Raw genomic sequence first — 18,746 nt, 5'->3', positions numbered from 1 at the left:
GGCACTGTTCTAAACGCTCTGTATACATTAATTCACTTAATCCTCACACAGACCTTATGAAATAGGTACTACTATTAACACAAATTTATAAATGAGAAAACTGAGGCACAGAGAGGTTAAGTACCTAGCTCAAGATCACACAGCTGGTAAGCGGGGAGGGGAGGGCTGGGGTCTGAACCCAGACAGTTTAGCTCCAGGGTCCTAACATCTTTATGAAAGAACAAGGTCAACAAAGGAGGGGAGAGAATAAAAGGTATTCAAATTACTGTATTTGACTGATGTTAAAAATGGGGAAATTGTGTTTCAACATCTTGAAAATCTGAGTGTGGCATATTTGAAAAATTCTTAGATTCAATTAATTAGGAAATGAACTTGAGGTGGAACTAATTCCTGAATAATTATTCCATTTCCGATTCACCTCTTCTTTACTGTAATAAATGTAATCAAAACAAAGTGTTCCTTTTCCACCTACGGTGGGTAGTGTACAGCCAAGCCCCTACTGGATCTCTCGACACCGAATGAGTATGAGAAGGTGACCACACAACCTCATCTGCTAACTCTGCCCTTGGCCCCACCACACTGGCCTCACTGGCCTTCTTGCTGTCCTGACATGCACATGAGCCTGCAGGTCCCTCTGCCTGGAGACGCCCTTCCCCGTGGCTCTTTTACCTCCTTCTGCTCCCAGCTCATATTGTGAGGTCCTACCTGTTGGTGTTTTGAATCCTTCCCCCAAACTCACTGCCCACTTTTCTATCTTCCTTTGTTTATTGCTCGCCTCCTTTTCGATGTAAACCCCATGGGGGAAGGCGTTTTGGTCTGGTTTCCTTGGTTGGTTGGTTGGGTTTTGCTGTTGCATAGCTAGCATCTAGAATAGTGCCAAGTGTGGCTATCAACACATATTTCTTGAATGAATGAAGACTCATTGGAAATTCTGGTTGGATGTGGAAGGATGGTTTACTCGGAGGTTAGGTGCTCATTTTCAGAGGGAGGAGGCCTTAGAGAGAAGGGAAGCCAGGTAGAAGGTTCGAAGGGCTTGCATTCTAGACCTCCTCTCATTAGAAATCCCAGAGGAGTGACCAATCTTTGGAAAAACTTGGATGGAAATGGAACCTTTTGACAGAGGCCTAGAGAACATCTAGATTAATTTTGTGGTTTGCAAAATGAGGAAAGAGGAAACAAATGCACACTGGTAATCTTGACTGGATCATAGTTTTTAACAAAGGAAAAAATAGCTCTAAGAGTAATTTTTGGAGATACTTGGAAACTTTGAAAATGAGCTAAATATTTGATGCTATTAGGTGATTGCTGTTAATGTAGCTCTGACAAGGGTATTCGGGTTAAGCAGAACACTCCTATTCCTTGGGGACATGTGCTGAAGAGTTTAGAGGAGAAGTCTCATAATGTCTGCCACTGGTTTGCAACTGCCTTCAGGAGGGGGTACCACTCACTCATGCGGTGACCTTTCCCTCTGCCCCTGGCAGCCAGGTTCCTACCCCGCCCCCATGCCTAACGGTATTGCCGTAAAAGGAGGACCTTTAGTAGGAGAAGGTGACCCATGTGTGACTACAATGACGAAACAAGGACTCACTGTCAACATTCTGTGTTGTCACTTGGGTCCTGGATTGGGACGTTGGTTTGAAAAGTGATTTTGATTCTCTTGATGGCCAACCTGAGGCTGTGGGCAACTCAGCAACGTGCCAGTCGCTCTGTGCTGGGCCGGTTCCCTCACATGTTAATTCGACTTCATTGGTCTCTTATTCTTTACTTGTCCAATAAATAACCGATTAGTCAACACAGTTCAGGACCTGGCTGATTTCTCTATCTCCATCTTTGTTTTTCTCTATTCATTAATCAAAATGAATTCATCTCCTGTTTCACCTAAGGTTTCATAGCAAATGACAAGCCAGTATCCTCAGCTTTGCCACCCAGAGAGGAAATGAAAGGCTCAGAAATACAAAGTGACTTTTTTCAAAGGCAAAAGTTCAAACGGCAAAGAATCTTGAATACAATTCAGAATTCCCAGTTTCCAAACTTCAGTCTCCTTCCTGGAAAAGTTTGGCATTCTTCCTTGGAAGGGATCATTTTTTTTTCCCATTTCAAAAAAACCACAGTCAGAGTCACCCACAGGGGGCGAGGCCTGCTTCCAGATTCAACCAGTGGAAAGTTACCTGGTTTTGTTTTCTCTGTTTGCAAAGCCCCATTGAAGACTGTATCTGAATACAAACATTAGGGATTTCAGGCATTCCAAGCTGAGCTTCAGCCTTGCAAGATTCAAATCTATCTTATCTTAAAAGAATGCACCCTCTTCATTTTTTAAAAAGGATCATTTTAAAGCTGCTGAGGTAGGAGTTCTGTGGTTTCCTGGAAGACGTTTGTTAAGGATTATAAATGGAGCAAAATTTACCCTTTATCTGAAATTCAAAATCTTTGCAAATACCATGGCTGTGAATTTAAAGGAAATCATCTAAAAGTTGAACATTTGTTTTCACCAGGGTTTTCCAAACAAAAGAAAAACTGTCTTGGCAAAACCGCATCAAATTTCAGAGACCAAAGAAGCTGATGAAAGTGATCCGGATGCTCAAGGGTGAGGTCTGGGAGTGGGAGGGCTTTATCCTGCTGTTTGAGAGAATATCTACGTTGGGGACTTGGAAATCTGTTTCACTGTAATGGTGGAAAACCAGCAGTAATTCTGAAAAAAATATGGTTGCTGCAACCAGGAAAAGCAGATTTCAAAGTACAAAGCAAGTCACCACAGGCAATGCCAGTGAGGCATTCCAGTGACACCAGAGCCCTTGAACAAAGCTGGAGCCCAGGTGACCTCCACAGGGCCCACTCCAGCATTACTCCCTTTTTCAGGATGAACATTTGGGCTTTTACCCTGTGAATGTGCCAGGCTCCACAAGGCCAAGGTCAGTCCCTCAGCCCTCCTGGAACACCCTGATCTTTTCTAGGTACAAGTTTGCACGATTCTAGGTACGAGTTTGCAGGATGACCTCAGGTGGCTGGAGGGAAGAGAGCAGGAGCAGGACTAAAGAGAAAGGCAATTCTTGGGGTCCATTTCTTGAGACTGATTCTTAGGAAAGAAAAAGAAAAAGCCACAGCATAGTTTGCTTTCCTGTCCATTTTCCCCTGAAAAGTAATACTATCCATAACTAAGTGTAGGGCAAGAGGAGAATTGACCTGCTAGTTAAGGCTGCCTCCTCTCCTCAGGGGATCATGAGCTTTGACCAGGATAACCAGCTCGTTTTAGAGCACATTAAGCACTAGACAGGGTAACAAACAGCTTCCTTTCAAAGCGTAAGAAAGCAAAATGACAAAGTGGCCTGAGGTGGAAAAGCAATGATCAGAAACATTAAAAATAATAGCAGCTGACAGATGACATTTAGGACCAGGGACCTCATCCTCTGCTGGTTATTAATATTCCTGCTCTCCTATTATCTTTTTGACGGGAATGTAAACTCCGTTTGTCTTGGGATAAACGCGATACCAGAGCTGAGCAGATAAGGAGGCGCTTAATACGTAATTGTTGGTGTAAACAAATAAATAGATTGTAACGATGTCAGAAATGATTAGTTCAGGTGGAGAGTGTGACTGGCTTCCAAATATTGGTCAAGAGCTCTAAGTAGGATGAGCCAAGGATACAGTTAATGTAATAGGTTCACACGATCAGGTGACTTTTTTGGGTCTAGAAATCTGAGGAGGTGACGATGTACTGAACGGCAGTCTTCCTGCGAGGAAAGAGTTAAAAACACATCCAGATCAGGGTTTCTGAGGGACAAGGTGTTCAGCAGGGCTGAGGGCCTCCCTTTCTGCCGGCTGCTCCCCCACGCAGCAGGGGTGATGCGGACCTTCCGGTCCTGCTGAGTGTGCTTGACCAAAGGTGACGATGACTAAGGGCTAAGGCCGTGCCCTCCCTCCCTCCAAATCGATCCTTTAATGTGACTTATCAGAAAGAGAAAGAACTGTTTACTTTCAAACCCTGGATCCCATAAAGGGAGAGGGGCAAGGCCTAAAACCCTCACAAGCTCGAGGCTTGGCCCACACAGCCTGCAGAACTAGGGAGCGCGGAAGACACCATCTCACGGACACAGAAGGGGCCCTGGGCCCAGAGAAGACCTTCGCATACTGCAAGGTAAGTGCCACCCCCACCCCCAACCCCCCACCCCCCACATTCCAGCGCCTTCCAACTCCCCTGTGTGAATTAGGCTGTTCCTCTGGGGCACCACTGACTTCCAGATGTGGGGTGAGCTGCGACCCAGGTGTTTATAAAAAGACATTCCCCGCTCCACCCCCACCCCCGGAGCTATGTGCTGTGTTCTCTGCACATTTGAATTTGTCTGCCATGGTTATTCTATTTCTTCAGAAAGCCTGAGAAAACTGGAGTCTTTGCTAAAGCTTCTTCTCTCCCCAGAGGAAGGAAAGGATGAGGCTAGGGAGGAGTCTACACCTGGAGGTGGCGTGGATTTTTAGTTCCGGCCTTGGAGGAGCTGTGTAGGAAGCCATTTCCGGTTTAACGATGGCCTGACTTCACAATAAACACCAAGATTCCACCATTAGGATACTTAGAATTTGAAGGTTCATTTGACCAGGAATCCTCCCCTCCCCATGCTTGGGAGCAGGCACAGCCCCAAGGCTCACTCTATTTTGTTCCTCTACTCCTGAAACACCAGCATCGGACTTGTTTCTCTGTCCCCCTGGTATTGGTCCCTCGACAGCACTGGAAATAGCTGGACAACCGCACAGAAATGAAACCAGTTCCTAGGAATCCCCCAGCCTCAGCAACTCTCTTTAAAAAGGGTCCGTTGAGACCCCAGCTTGGCTGAGAATTTGCCCCAGGATCCCCTCTTGGCTGGAGGTAATGGTGTAACAGATGTGGCATAAGCTTTCCAGATTTCCCCTTCTAGCTGAATTTCAATCAGAAAAGAAAGACTTCCCTGCTCCCTATTGAGGAGAACATTCTATTTTAAAATTTTCATGTGCTTTCAAAATGACAAGACTCAGGCATATGCTACTGACTTGCTTTGTCTTCTAGACTATAATAGCCTCTAAGAATCAAACGGATGCATTTAACACATCTAACTGCAATGACAGAAAATGTGGATTTGGAATTAAGAAAAAGCACATCCATTTATCATTTGCTTTTTAAGAATCTTTTTTAGGTGCTGAAGGGTTAGGTTGGCAGCAAAGTGACACTTCACTTCCCCAAAGCATTCTTTTCTCAGCCCTCTGGAGGTGGCCCTAGAATGTTCTCAGACCCTGGGAAACAAAATCTGAAAGCGAAGATGAGCTGCTTGTGCCCCGATCTGACCTGAGATAGCATAGGGAGTTTTATGATGTTCTTGGTACTTGCGAATCTGAAATATCTTCCGAGGAGCTGTGATGCACACGGAACACTCACAAGGTTGGTGACTTCACTGGAGGGTTAGGCTTTGTAAAATCTTCGTCCTTAATGAACTCCCCCCTCCCCATTTATGAAAGGAAACCCCTGGCTTTAAAAGAGGAGCAAATCCAGCCTCTCCTGTTTTGCATCCCCACAGGCTCAATGGGAAAACTGCATTCTGAATTGACCGCTGCAACTAGAACCATCTAGAGATTCCATCTAGGTTGGGAAGGTGAGGGAAGGGAGCTTGGGACCCTGCAGAGAAATTTCATTTTAATAAACAGCCATTAGGAATCCCTTGGACTCAAGCTCTCTCAGGAAATGTCAGGAAGTAAAGCACAAAGAGAGATTGTGGGAGATTTATGTGGATGAGAACAGAGGAGAGAAATTAAACAGGATCCCCCAAGACCTTTTCTAGCTGTAGAAAACTGCTGGCATCTGGACACATCACCCTGGATTTATAGCCAAGCTTCTTGCCTTAAGCATTAATTTTTTTCACAGGAAATAACAGGTGTAATTATTTTCCAACCAGCTTATAAACTTTCTGGGTTTTATTAACTGATGCTATATAGGTTTGATTGTTCAATTTGAAAATATGAAAGATTTCTTTTTAACCTGAATGAGAAATGACTATGCACAGTTTTAAAAATATATCCAAGTAGATCCTGGCATTAACTACTTCTGATTTTTTAAATTAGTGATACATTATTGGACAGCATTTGAAAAAAATGAAAACGTTTTACTTGCCTGTTTTAACTACTTTGCAGGTTGACATAATTTAACCACTCTTGCAAAAACAATCAAAGAAGAAATAAAAGATGATGGCTGTTATATTTTCAAATTGTTCACAAGGCCAAGAACATAATAGGCACTCAATAAATGTTTCTTGATTGATGCAATAATACCATAAAATAATTGCAGTGCATTATAAAGTATTTCACTAGTGATTTGCTAGGAAATTAGCCTGCGGCCTATCTGTCAGTACAGCACTAACTTTTCAAGCTTGTTGACAAGCAGAGTAGGAAAAGGGTAAATTTTAACCTAATTTTATAAGGGTGTTTTGCAAGAAGGAATTTCTATTAGGAAATCTCCACAAAGCTGCTTAAAACTGTTTACATTCTAGAGTTCCCACTGTGGTAATGGGTTAAGGATCTGACTGCAGCAGCTTGCGTCGTTTCAGAGGGGTGGGTTCCAGGAACTTCCATTGGCTGTGGGAATGGCCAAAAAAAATGTTTGCTTTCTAATTATTTTTCTCATTACAAAAGCATTACATTAATGGTAGAAATGAATAAATACAGAGAAGCAAAAGGAGAAAAAAAAACCAAAACATAATTCCACCACTCAAAGATAACCATGGCTAAGAGTTGATGTTTTTGCCCCTGGCATTTGTATCATTTTTCACAGAAAGAGGCTCATACTGTGTATATTGTTTTGTAAACGACTTCTTCATTCAATAACAGCTCTTGAATCTCTTTCCAAGTCAATAACCACTTTTCTACAATATCACCTTAAAGGACCGGAGTGTGTCATAATTATGTCACACTTCCCATAATTGGACATTTTGCTTGCAGTCTTCCCTGTTATAAACCATGCCTCTGTGGACAGTGTGACTAGGTAAACCTTTCTACAAATGGGTAGCAAAGAAAATCTTTTCCACAAATTCAAGGACTTCTTCTTCGCCGTGCGTTTCTTAGACCAAAGAAATAAGAGTTTTATTGGGGGAGGGGTTTGGTAAGATTTACCGTTAATGCATTAACTGCTTCTTCTCTTTTCTTTTTTTCCTCCATTTACGCTTCCTTCCTTTTCCTGTCTTTTGCAGAGTAATGAAAGCCTGAAGCATCCAGGGCCCCCCTGGAGCAGCAGAGGGGAGCTCAGACGCCGCGATGAGATTCTGGGAAGTGAAATGGGCTCAAGATCTCGACCACTAGAGAGCTCTCCAAGGATGCCCTACCAGGACCTTTGTCACTGGTGAACTGTTTCCTCCCCAAGATTCTTTCCAGCTGAGCTAAGAGATTTCTGGAGCCTCTCGCCATGGTCAGAACATCTCTTGAATGACCAGGAAATGGGGCTTCCTGTTTAAATCTCTCGGGCAGAGACAAGGCAGATGAGCCTGCCTAAGTCTTTAGAAAGAGCTGTAGGGAAGGCCAGAGATGGCTCATCATGCCAAGATGTCCACTGTGGCCGCACCCAGTGTGCCAGAGGTCTATGGCAGCGATAGGGGTTACCTGGGAATCTAGGGTTGGTATTCGGTGTGAGTCTTGGTGAAAGTGCCCAGGGGAAAAGTTCCCCTGAAGACAGTGAGTCTAACAGTGGCCAAGTGGCACCTTCCTGCTGCCTGGCACACCTGTAAAGGTGAGCCAGGGTCACAGACAGGAGCTGGAGGATGTCAGTCACAAACAAATCAAAATAGTGAAACAGAAAACAAGGGGCTGATGCTGCACAGTTAAAACATATATATGTTATAGATCTTGATAGAACTGGAAAGAAAAAAAAAAAAAAAAGGCAGGATCAACACTCCAGTCCCATGGAAGCCGAGTGGCTTTCGTGGTGTGTTAACAACGGCACAGTCCAGGCTAAAGAGGGTGGTTTCATGTTGAATAAGGGGTATTTTTACTAAAAAAAAAAAAAAAAAAAAAAATGCAGAAGCGTTCATTTCCAAGTTGTTAAGAATGGGCTGAAATTTCATCCAAAGCCAGGCCCTGCTGAACAGCTCAGTTATCCCGGGGAAAGAGTAAACTTGGCCTCCATCCCTCTCCATTTCCAGCATTGGGAGGGAAAGAAAGGATTAGATAAAATTCTTTATTTCCTCTCATTTTCCACTGTGGGCAGGAGTTCATGTGTCAGTCAGAAACCATTTTTAACAGGAAATCAAGTCAACCAGGAGGGATTTATTCACAGGAGGCTCCCTTTTGCTAGAAAAAGAGTATGATTAACCAAAAAATGCAATCATTCCTCTCTCTCCATTTCCCTCCTCTCCTCTCCCACCTGCTCCTGTAGTGGGAAACCACTGCAGTGAACAAGATTTAAAATCTGAGCGCCGCTGGATGGCCTTGTATCCAACAGCTGCTACTGAGAATCGATGACAGCACATCTCCATGCTAGGTCCCTATGCAAAATAGTTGTTTTTAGACTGCAGAATCAACCACATTTACTGGTCATGGACTGGGATAGATGGTGAGGAGAGCATTGGGGAGGATCCATTAATCCAGTCATGTTATTACAGCGTCTAATGGGGTCTTCCACTAGGCATTTGTTTCCTAAAATCAATTCCCTCTAGAGTGTCTTTCTCCCTTAGCCCTGTTGGAAAATTGGTGCCAACAGACTTCCCATGCATTTCCATAAGTGTTTCTTCCTGTTGGGTGGAGGTCTCTGTGGGTGGTAGCAGCATGCAAGGCAATGGGTCGCTTTATTAGCTCGACTCTCCCAGAACACAGCAGTCCGACATCTTTATTTCTTTCCATTGCTCAAGATGCTCCCAACCCATTATCCCTCTTTTCTTTGCTCAGGTCTCTCTGTGGAGCTGGCGAGGTTCTCTGATGATGTTCAGTGGCTATGGTGGAATGTGCAGGTGAAAGTAACACTTTCACGGCTACAGATCTTCCTTAGCAGAGCTGTGGAGTGTGACAATGGTGTTTGTGTCCAAACTATCAAACGCCATTATCACACTAAATAGCTACTGTTAGGCAATCCTTCCGCTCACTAAATGCCTTGGCATCTGTTTGGTATGGGCAAGAAGGTTCATCTTATAGCAGTGCTCCTGGTCCTGGGTAATTACTGAGGACATTCTGGTCCTTTAGTGCTCATATCCAATATGTCATCTGAACGTTGCTTCTCACACTCTGTTGTTAAATAACTTAGCTGATGATGAATGTTCTTGTTTTCCTGAGTCAATAAAAAGATTGCAGTGTTCCCCAAGCAACCGGCACAAGGCTAGGCACATGGTAATTAATTGTTCAACCTATGCTCAAGCTGAAGGGAATAGTTAGGAAAGTGTTAGTTATGGAAAACTAAAACCAGATGCAATCTAGGTTTTGCAAATCATGTGCTTATAGGTAAAAAGTTATGGTACGTGGGTCTTCTACTTTTCATCATAAAAAGACAACTTTCTAATAAACGTATACATGGCCTAAGGGACCTTCCAGAAATTCTAGAACCTGTTTGGTTTCTACTGATTTTCATCCATTACCAGGCTGATTACTAAATGTATATGCTAGGTCCTCCTTCCTTATGTTTCAGTGAATTTCTATCCGGAAATGACGCGTGAACTCTGCGTGAGTTGCTTTGGCAAATCTGAACATTTAAAATCCATGCAGCTTCCAGGATACTTGGACCAGCTGGGTGGTCTGGTTTGAAACACATTCTTTCTCTGAGAGGCTAAAAGTAAGAAGTGCGTTCTGTTTATGCTGGACTAAAACCTCTCCTGTGAGTTGGCTAAATTTAATCCAATTGAAAGGGTTGGAGCAACCTTCAGAGACCAGTTCATTCAACCTTTCATTTAGCAAATAAATACGTATTGAGTGGTTACCATGTGCCAGGCACTGCCTAAGGCACAAAAAATATTTTTAACTTAAATGTGTCTGAAATCATTTCCAGAAGGGGGCACTCACTGGCTCACATTCTGTTTGGGACCATTCTCATTGTTCCAGTTACATGTAATAGGGAACCACGTGAGCAAAACTTTGCAAAATAATTCCAAGTCCATTACTGGAGAGGACCATGTGCGTGCAGCCCACATACCTATGACACACGGCAAAGGCCTTAAGAGGCTGCCATCCCGAGAAGAGGAGGTCCATTCCTGCCTGCCCTACATCTCCTTCCACCTCCCATTTCCTCCCTCCTGGCATTGGCCACTCTTAAGAGGAGAACCAGACCCCCCTGGAATAATTAATACACGGACATTCCTTTTTTTGTGTTTTTCTGGGGAGTCGGTAGAGATGGCAGAGTTGATGGAGAGTTGGCAGAGGGCTCTCCTGTTACACAAATCCACCCCCACCCCGTGCGCCATTCCATTTGATCCGCACAACACAGGGTAAAGATGCCAGGACTGGGGCTCCTTCCACAGAAGGTAAGCAGTGAGGAAGGTTCTGGAGTGGTCTGATCGTGCAGCCACAGCTGACAACGCGTCTCATAAACCTGAGGTTCTCTCCTTTATCTGTGTCCTTCCTGGGCCTGGTTATGCCACAAACCCTCCCTCATGCTTCAAGACAGAGGCTATATGGAGAAGTTGGGTTCATCATACCCACATGGGGTCAAAATCCTTCCCCCCTACCCGTGTGCTTTGTCAAAGGATTCGGGGAGAAAGCCATAGAATCGGAGAGGGGTGGGTCACATGACCATCTTTCCCTATGAGCCCTCCTAATGCAGAGAAAGCCACATATTCCAGAACCCTGGGACCATGAAGTGAAGGAGAAGGGAAGGAACATCTAAGCTGCAGGGTGGGGTTAGGAAGATGGTGGTCAAACCCTCCAGACCTGGACCAGCCAACCTGATGACCCGGCCAACTGCTACAGCCCTGGCTGACCCAGAGCCTCCAGGCTCCAAACGGTTCCCAGGCTCAGCCACAATTCAAGGATGGCCTCATGGGCTCCTGCGCCTCACTCCTGCTCGCCCTGAGATTCAGCTCAGCTGGAATTAAACAGGGAGCCGACGTAAGGGCATTCTGTGTCTTTTCTACTAGGTTGGCTCACATAGCAGCTTATTATGATCGCTGCCTGGACCTGTTCAGCATTCACGGCTGGGGACCCACTCTTTCTGCAGATCTTTAAGGGGAACACAGTGGAAAGCAGAGTCTAATCCAGCCCTGTGGCTCCAATCTCTGAGCACAGTGTCCTTGGCCAGCCCAGCCTTTCTCTCTCCAACTCCCTCCAGGAGGATTCCACTGGCTTTCTGCTATAAGCATTCCTGGGGACACTTAGTAACTCCAACTGTGGCTTGCAAGATGAAAGGCTCCACTTGGAAGTGCTAGGAGGCAGTGGAGAACCCCAGTGGCCACATTAAGATGTTTTTGTCCCCATGAGACAGGCCCTACTCTGCTTTGGGACCCACTCCCGTGAGAACCAATTAATCATTTCATCTTAGAACAGTGTGTATCTTGCATGTGACAGCCACTGCTCAGGGCCTGTCCAGTGTCCCATGCAGCCCCACAGGAGGTATAGCAGTTACCATATGTACATGGCTATTCTACACATCTTTTCTGAACACTCCTTAAATCCATGTTTTCTGCTAGGTGTATACTTCGTTGAATTGGAAGACAGTGGTGGTTAGAACTGGAAACCAGTGTCCTCTTTGTTCTAATAAGGACACCGAAGCCCTGAAAGCTTAAAGAACATACATGCCCACAGTGGTCCAGTTAGTCTGTGGCTGAGGTGAACCCAAGCCTCATCCTGGTGGTGATCTGTGAGTACTGCCTACCAAGAGAAGGGACAAAAGGAAGTCCAGCAGAGCTTGCTGAATGAGCGACTCGATGCCATGTCAAGTTCCCTGCCCTTTTTCATCTGACAGCTGTCTCCTTCAGGATGCAAGGGGCCACTCCCTAGTTTGGTATTCTAGGCTTTGTGGACGGGTCCATGTTTGTCCCCCCCCACCACCACCACACACACACACTTCCCTGTGTCATCTGCCATTCCCTGGACAGACATAAGTTGCGTTGTGACTTTGCATCTTGTATTGTACTGGGCTCTGGGGACACAGAAGAGGAGGCCAGGTCCTTTCCCCAAGCTGCTCTCGATCCAGGAGTTGAATAGTCACTTAAACTTTTAAAGACATTTAGGCCTTGGAGTATTAGATGCCGTCACAGAGCTGTAGACAGGGCATCCGAAGACCTTAATGATGCCCTTTGCTTCTTTTCATATGAAGAAATACCGAATCTTTGAGACTATGATCTTTTTGTTGCTGGGAAAATAATCGCTATTTATTTTGATGATTCAGCTGTCAACAGGTTATAGCTCAAGGGCGCTTTGTGGAATTGGGTGGCAGTGCCATAACGGGGAGAGCTTGCTGCTTTCATTTTGCCACCTGCCACCATCAAGAGCAGCAGAGGCTCTGGGGAGGGGCCTTGGCAAGAGTTAGGGGACAGATTAGAACTCTTTTCAGGTGTGTGTGCGAAGACTTGTTCTTTCTCACAGGAACTGGGTCGTCCGAGTCTGGTTCTGTCCCAGTGCCAGCCGGGTCCATGCTCACAGAGTGGCCATTCTCTCTACTGCCACCTCCTTCCCTATCAGGAAAAGCCTACCTGGAGGCCACCAGTTGACTGCCTCCGTGCCCCTCCCTTTCTCCTCCCTTGGGACAGGCTCAAGGATGCCCTTGTGTGCAAAGCCAGGGCAGGGACCCCCAGGGCCTGTGGGGAGGTGGAAGATGGGGGCATCTACTTTCTTCTCCTGAATATCCAAGTTTCCTTCCAAGCTTTCAGAAGGAAAAGGAATGGTTTCAAACCACACACAAGTTCACAAAAATGTAACAGGCAACTGAGGATTCATTCCAAGGGGTCTGGTCATAAGATAGCCTAATTCAGGAAGCAGGTCACATATGCATTCTGAACAGGTTTAGGTAATGCAAATTAGAGTATTTTAACACCGTGTGGAGGATGAAATTGATGAGGAAGACATTCATTCATTCATTCACCATTCAACCCTGTGTTCCTGAAGCTAGTCACCGAGAAGTCAAAAATGAGATACTCTCCCCAGAATACATCATATACAATAAGCAGTCTAGTGAAGACACAGGAAAAGGAGTAAGAGCCAAGCTGGGCTGCAGATTCTTTGAAGTAGACACAGGCTAGCCCCCCCCCCCCCGGGGGGGGTGCAGAAAGGAAGAAAGGCCATCTGCGGCGGCATGAGAGAAAGGCATGAATAAAAATAAGAGGCAGGACTCTGGGGCTTTGGGCAACCAGCGAATTAGAGAGAAATTCATTCGTGACCTTGGCATAGGACGTGCAGTTTTCACCTCCACAGACAATGAGTTACCTTCAAGTTTCTAAAGCATTCCCCAGCAAGCCCCTTCAGAGAGCAATGGAACTACGAACCTGGAATGCATTTGGTGGGGAGGCCCCCTGTCTCAAAACTATAACCAAACATACACAGAAAAAAGATCTGCTTTTGGAGTTCCCGTCGTGGCGCAGTGGTTAACGAATCCGACTAGGAACCATGAGGTTGCGGGTTCGGTCTCTGCCCTTGCTCAGTGGGTTAACGATCCGGCGTTGCCATGAGCTGTGGTGTAGGTTGCAGACGCGGCTCGGATCATGCGTTGCTGTGGCTCTGGCGTAGGCCGGTGGCTACAGCTCCGATTCAACCCCTAGCCTGGGAACCTCCATATGCCGTGGGAGCGGCCCAAGAAATAGCAACAACAACAACAACAAAAGACAAAAAAAAAAAAAAAAAAAAAAAGATCTGCTTTTAAATTAGAGCATCACATTTTGCCTTTTGACAGGTGCCTGGGGAAGGGGTGGATGTATGTGTGGGCGCGAGCATGCATGCTCGTGTGCGTTTGTAGAGCATGCATGTGTGAAAATTTTTAACTTCTTTAAGGAACTGGGTAAAATGCTTTGGAGATCTCATTCAACTGCGACCCCCCCCCCCCCTTTCTGGAACCAGGGAAAAGCCAGTGCTATCATTTCCAACTCCAGCTGAAGTTAGCATCCTCCTATACCAGGCACTCTGACAGAGCCTGAGGCCATTTTCTTCTTAGGATTCTGCCCCCCAGAGATAAGACGTGCTCCTGTACATCACCACCTCTGGTTGGAAAGGATTTCAAGTTCGTTTCCTGGGTATTCCAATTTAATTCATTAGGCCGTCCCCTGACAGCAGCATCTAGCTTTAATTTTGATAAAGCTCGTTTCCAAAGGCTTGAGGGGGAGAGGGAAAGGAGTGGAAGAGATTGTTCTACTGAGTGTCTGTTGACCCATTAAATATGCCAGACAAGAACTAAATCTTGTTCTCCTAGAGAACAAGCCTCTTCCTTTTCACTTTGGTGGCACATTTAGCCCAATCAAGAGCTAATTAAAGTCCTTCTCATTTCTTAAGGCTGCCTGTCTTTTGTGCAGCACGTCCTGTTCTGTTTTCCTCTTGGCTCTCAGTCGCAGCTGGATACAAAGAAGTGAGAGGTTCTCGCCCACCGTTTGGATGTGCAGGTAACTGTATTTCTGGTCCTTCTCCCTGCACCCTACCAACCTATGCCTGAAGTTTTTCTGGTCTCTCCTACGTCTCTGCTTGAGCTCATGCTCTCTCTGATCAGATCCTTTGCTCAGCAATCACAGCCAGTGAGGTGCTGGGCTGTGTAAAACATGGAAAGGGCCCTCTATTCACCCCAAAGAAAGTGGCCACAGTTCACGACCCCAAAACATAGGTAGTGCGGTAGGAAATTTTGATTGCAAGCAGCAATTTTTTTAGATCACCTCAAGCGATTGATCTTTTTATGTATTTCACACCTTACATGTTATATATTTCTCAAGCACCTGCTATATGCAAGGCACTGATCTGGGGGAGATTTTTTTGGAAGGGGCCTCATGGCAGTGAGGGGACAGGAATCACACAGGAGCCCCCCTGACAGTCATCAGGCAAGGCTTTGTGGAAAGTGGATTCGTGAGTACCTCAAAGCTTGGGGTATCTGGTCACCCCAAGACTGTAGAAATAAAGCAAGTCTCTACCATTCTGGTGATTCATTTGCTCCATCTTTCTGCTCTTCCTGCTGCTGTATCTGCCTCCATCTTTCCTTACAGTTTCTGCTCACCTGTAACTACATCTCACTCCTATGTTCTGCTTATTCTGGGGTCTTGTGGCCCTGCTACTTCATGGTGTCTGCTTGCCTGCCTCCTTGGGTGTATCCTCAGTTGTTTCATGTGCTACCAAGTGACTTCTCCCTCCCTGCATCTCCAGTTCGGAACCCTGAGTCCTGAGCCAAAGAATTGGCTGTATTCCCAGTGGGGCAGCTTTTCAATCCAGGCCATGACCTAGGCTGCTGGTCAAGCTCCTGTGTGATTCCTGTCCCCTCACTGCCGTGAGGAAAAAACCAAGGGCGTATGTATGAGAAAGTCCAGTGCAGAGAGGAAGATGTAGAGCTCACTCTAAGCAGGAGCTGTCCATTCTCCCAATGAAAAGGTAGGGGAAGATGACTCAGGAAAAGGGCTTCAAGTGGGACAGAGCCTGCAAGAGCCAAAGAACCCAAAGCCAGCTGGTGTGGTGGGAACATGGTGACCAGCAAGGGATGAGGCTAGAGAGCTGGGCAGGGCCTGGCATCCCCAGCAGCAGGTCACAGGGGACCATAGGAGGAGGGTGGGCAGGAGTAGCCTATTCACTGATGGGTCATCAAGACCAGGGGTTGACAACCTACAGACTGCCACCTGTTTTTGGTTGAACTAAGCATGGTTCTCATATTTTTAAATTATTGGGGGAAAAAATCAAGAATGTTATTTCTTGACATGTAAAATATGTATGAAATTCAAATGTAAGTGTCCATAAATAAAGCTCTTTTGGAATTCACTAAGCATCTCCATCTGCCCACACTATCTCAGTTGAACACTGAGAGACTCAGATCCTGGAAACCTCCTCCAACCCAGGTAAATCAGGGTGGCTGGTCATCTGGAACACAGCTCGTTTCATTCATTGACATATTGTCGATGGCCATTTCCAAGCCCCAGTGGCAGAGTGGAGTAGTCATGACAGAGGCTACATGGTCTGCAAAGTTTAAAGTATTTACTATCTGACCATTCATAGACAAAGTGTGCTAACCCCGCACCAACACCAAGGAAAAATAGATAATATATCTGATAAAGCAAGAGAATATGAGTGATTATTACCATCATGAGCGTGTTGACCATGCCTATTCACTTCCTCTTTTGGAAGCCAGCTGATTTTTAAGACCTACATTAGATCATGTGACGCTCCTGTTCAAGATCCTTTGGTGGCTTCCCATCCCACTGGGACCAAAACCAAGGATGCCATACCTCCCTCTCAGACAGACCTCATCTCCTCCTGCTCTTCCTCTTGCTCACTCATGCCACACCTACTAGCTGGAGGACCCTCAAGCATGTCAAGTGCACCCTTGCCACAGGACCTTTGCACTTGCTGTTCCCTCTGTCCAGATCCCTTCTCACAGATACAGGCATACCTCGAACTTTCACCTCATTCCTGAATCTATTCAAAGTTGTCTTATCAGTGAAGTCTTCCCCCTCATTGTAGCACTCTTCACCTCCTGACATCACATATTTCGTTTCCATGTCCACACTAGAAGGTCAGGTATGTGAGGACAGGGACCTTGCTGTATCACCAGCTCACAGAACAGTACCCATCACATGGTGGGTTTGTGCTAAATGTTTATTGAATGCATAAATGATTGGTAGAGCCAAGCCTTGCATGCATATCTCCAGGGACATGTCCCCACGCACTGGACCATATAATTGCTAATCAATATTTCATTTTGGCCACCATCCTTCCTGTAACAATTCTGTGGCTCCATCACCCACTGGCCTCTTTTCCTGCCAAACACCTTGTCTTTAATCATCTGAACATCTGCTCTGTGGATGTCTCATGCCAGATGCCAGCGTGAAATGCTGCCATGTCTTTTGTCCTAAGGGTAGATGCATTAAATCCTGAGTCCAGGGAATCAGAATAATCCTTCAACCTCCTGAAATTGTCGATGATATTAGACACACTTTTCTAGGGTGAGGGTCCAGAGCTGTCATACGATCCCCACAAGGATCCCTGGCCCTCAGAAGGCTGGGGAGCCCTAATTTTAAGCAACAGTAGTCCATTTGCCCAAACATCTGCCAAGCTCTCTAGTCTGTGTTTCAGGCCCTCTGCTCTCCAGTATCTTGTGATTGATGCTTGTGTTCTTGGTACTCAGCTGGTTTCACTGGGATGTTCTCTCTGTACTTCTAGAAGTATCCCACCTCCTGCCACATTTGGAAAGCCTGTGAAGAAACCAGCAGGCTCCTCTGAAGCCCTTGGCGCTCCCTGGTGGCTGCTCTGCAGAGGTGTTTTCTCCCAGGCGGTGCAAAGTGCTGGGCTGAGCCTTGCACACCATGTGTGCCAGAGAAACTTAGCTGGGAAGAGCAGTCGGCCAGGTTCTGGCTGAATGGATTAAATATTCCATCAAAGCTCTGTGCTGTGGGCCTCGTTTCCTGCCCATTTTCTAGGGTGACCCAGCAGAGGCCACAGAGCTGTGCGGCAGAGACTCAGGTTCCCAATGGGAGGTACTTACTCCCAGGGCAGCAGGCACAGTCCTTTCTAGAAGGACCTTGCAGCGGACACTTGGTCTCTGCCACTTTCTCAGCTTGGAGAGGATTTTCCTTTCCAGGCGGAGAATCCTTCCAAGAAGCTCTTCTGCAGAAGCAGCGGCTGCCCCTCTCTTTCTGAGCTCAGCTCCTCCTGCACCCAGAGAGGGCCTGCCTCATGCACCTCAGGCCTCCACTTGGATGCACTATTTATCATCACCATCTAGAGGGTTCTCAGTCTGAGGCCCTGGAAAAACCTTAGGCCCACCCTGTGGACCGTTGTGTTATAGACTCACACAAACTATCTAACCCACCCAGCACTGCAGGGCAAAGGGCAGCATGTCCTCTCCACCCTCAAGAGGCCTCAGAAGGGAAGGGTGCCCTCAGGGTCCCTGGACCTCAACGCTGACATTCTGGGCTAGAGAATTCTTGTGTCGCTGCTAGCAGTCCCAACACTGGAGGATGTTTAACAGCAGCCCGGCCTCCACCCACTAGAGGCTGCTGGCCCTTCTGGTGTCACAACCAAAACCATCTCCAGGTGTTGACAGCTATCCCCTGGGGGGTAAAATAGCCGCAGGTGAGCCGCGTTGCTCTAAAGGAATGACTCCTTGACTGAGAACCTCAGAACAGGAGGTGCAATGACTGGAGACTTGAGGTGCTCACAAAAACAAATCTTGCCGAGTCACCAACCATCCCACAAAGTAAAGAGTATTTGGAGGGTGAGGAAGAAAGAGGCAAGAGCAGAGTTGGATGTAACATCAGAAAACATGTTGAGGGTCGTGACCTGTGGAGGGCAGGGTCTCAAGGGAGAGGTCAAGGGAGAGCAGGCGTGAGTGTGGGAAGAAAGAAGACTTCAGGACACAAGGGACACACGGGGCTTCTGTCTGTACTGGCTTCAGCTGGGACCAGCCCCTGCTCATCCTCTCCTTGAGCGGAGGCCCAACCTGCCTGAAGCCACCACCTTCCTTCTGTAGGAAAAGACCTACTGAGGACCCAGCATGTACTGGGTCCCGGACACAGAGGGAGAAAACATATTTGTTTTCAGAAGACTACAGATTACATGAGGCAACTGTACCCAAGGGCAAGGAGACAGAAGTAGGAGGAGCTGCAAAGACTTGGGGCCCAAAGGAAGACTTCCTGGAGGAGGTGACCTCTGAGTGG

General features: G+C 46.4%; 1 long non-coding RNA gene and 1 other non-coding gene across 4 annotated transcripts; both read left to right on the top strand.

Annotated features, from left to right (window-relative positions):
* Positions 1-4,020: 4,020 nt before the first annotated feature.
* LOC106509069 (uncharacterized) lies at positions 4,021-9,519 on the top strand. 3 transcript variants are annotated; one of them, NR_201401.1, is made up of 3 exons: positions 4,021-4,132; positions 7,200-7,414; positions 8,887-9,519. It is a non-coding gene; the product is annotated as an uncharacterized LOC106509069 (long non-coding RNA).
* Positions 8,981-9,065, top strand: MIR122 (microRNA mir-122). The gene has a single exon (NR_031532.1). It is a non-coding gene; the product is annotated as a microRNA mir-122 (primary transcript).
* Positions 9,520-18,746: the final 9,227 nt, after the last annotated feature.

The sequence above is a fragment of the Sus scrofa genome, chromosome 1, assembly GCF_054392235.1.
Source record: "Sus scrofa isolate SSC_HxYL_T2T_F1_AM1 chromosome 1, Sscrofa_HxYL_maternal_Yorkshire_Landrace_v2.0, whole genome shotgun sequence".
In the NCBI taxonomy this organism is placed as follows: domain Eukaryota; kingdom Metazoa; phylum Chordata; class Mammalia; order Artiodactyla; family Suidae; genus Sus; species Sus scrofa.
The sequence above is the reverse complement of the archived record's forward strand: the minus strand, read 5'-3'. Positions and strand labels throughout refer to the sequence as shown.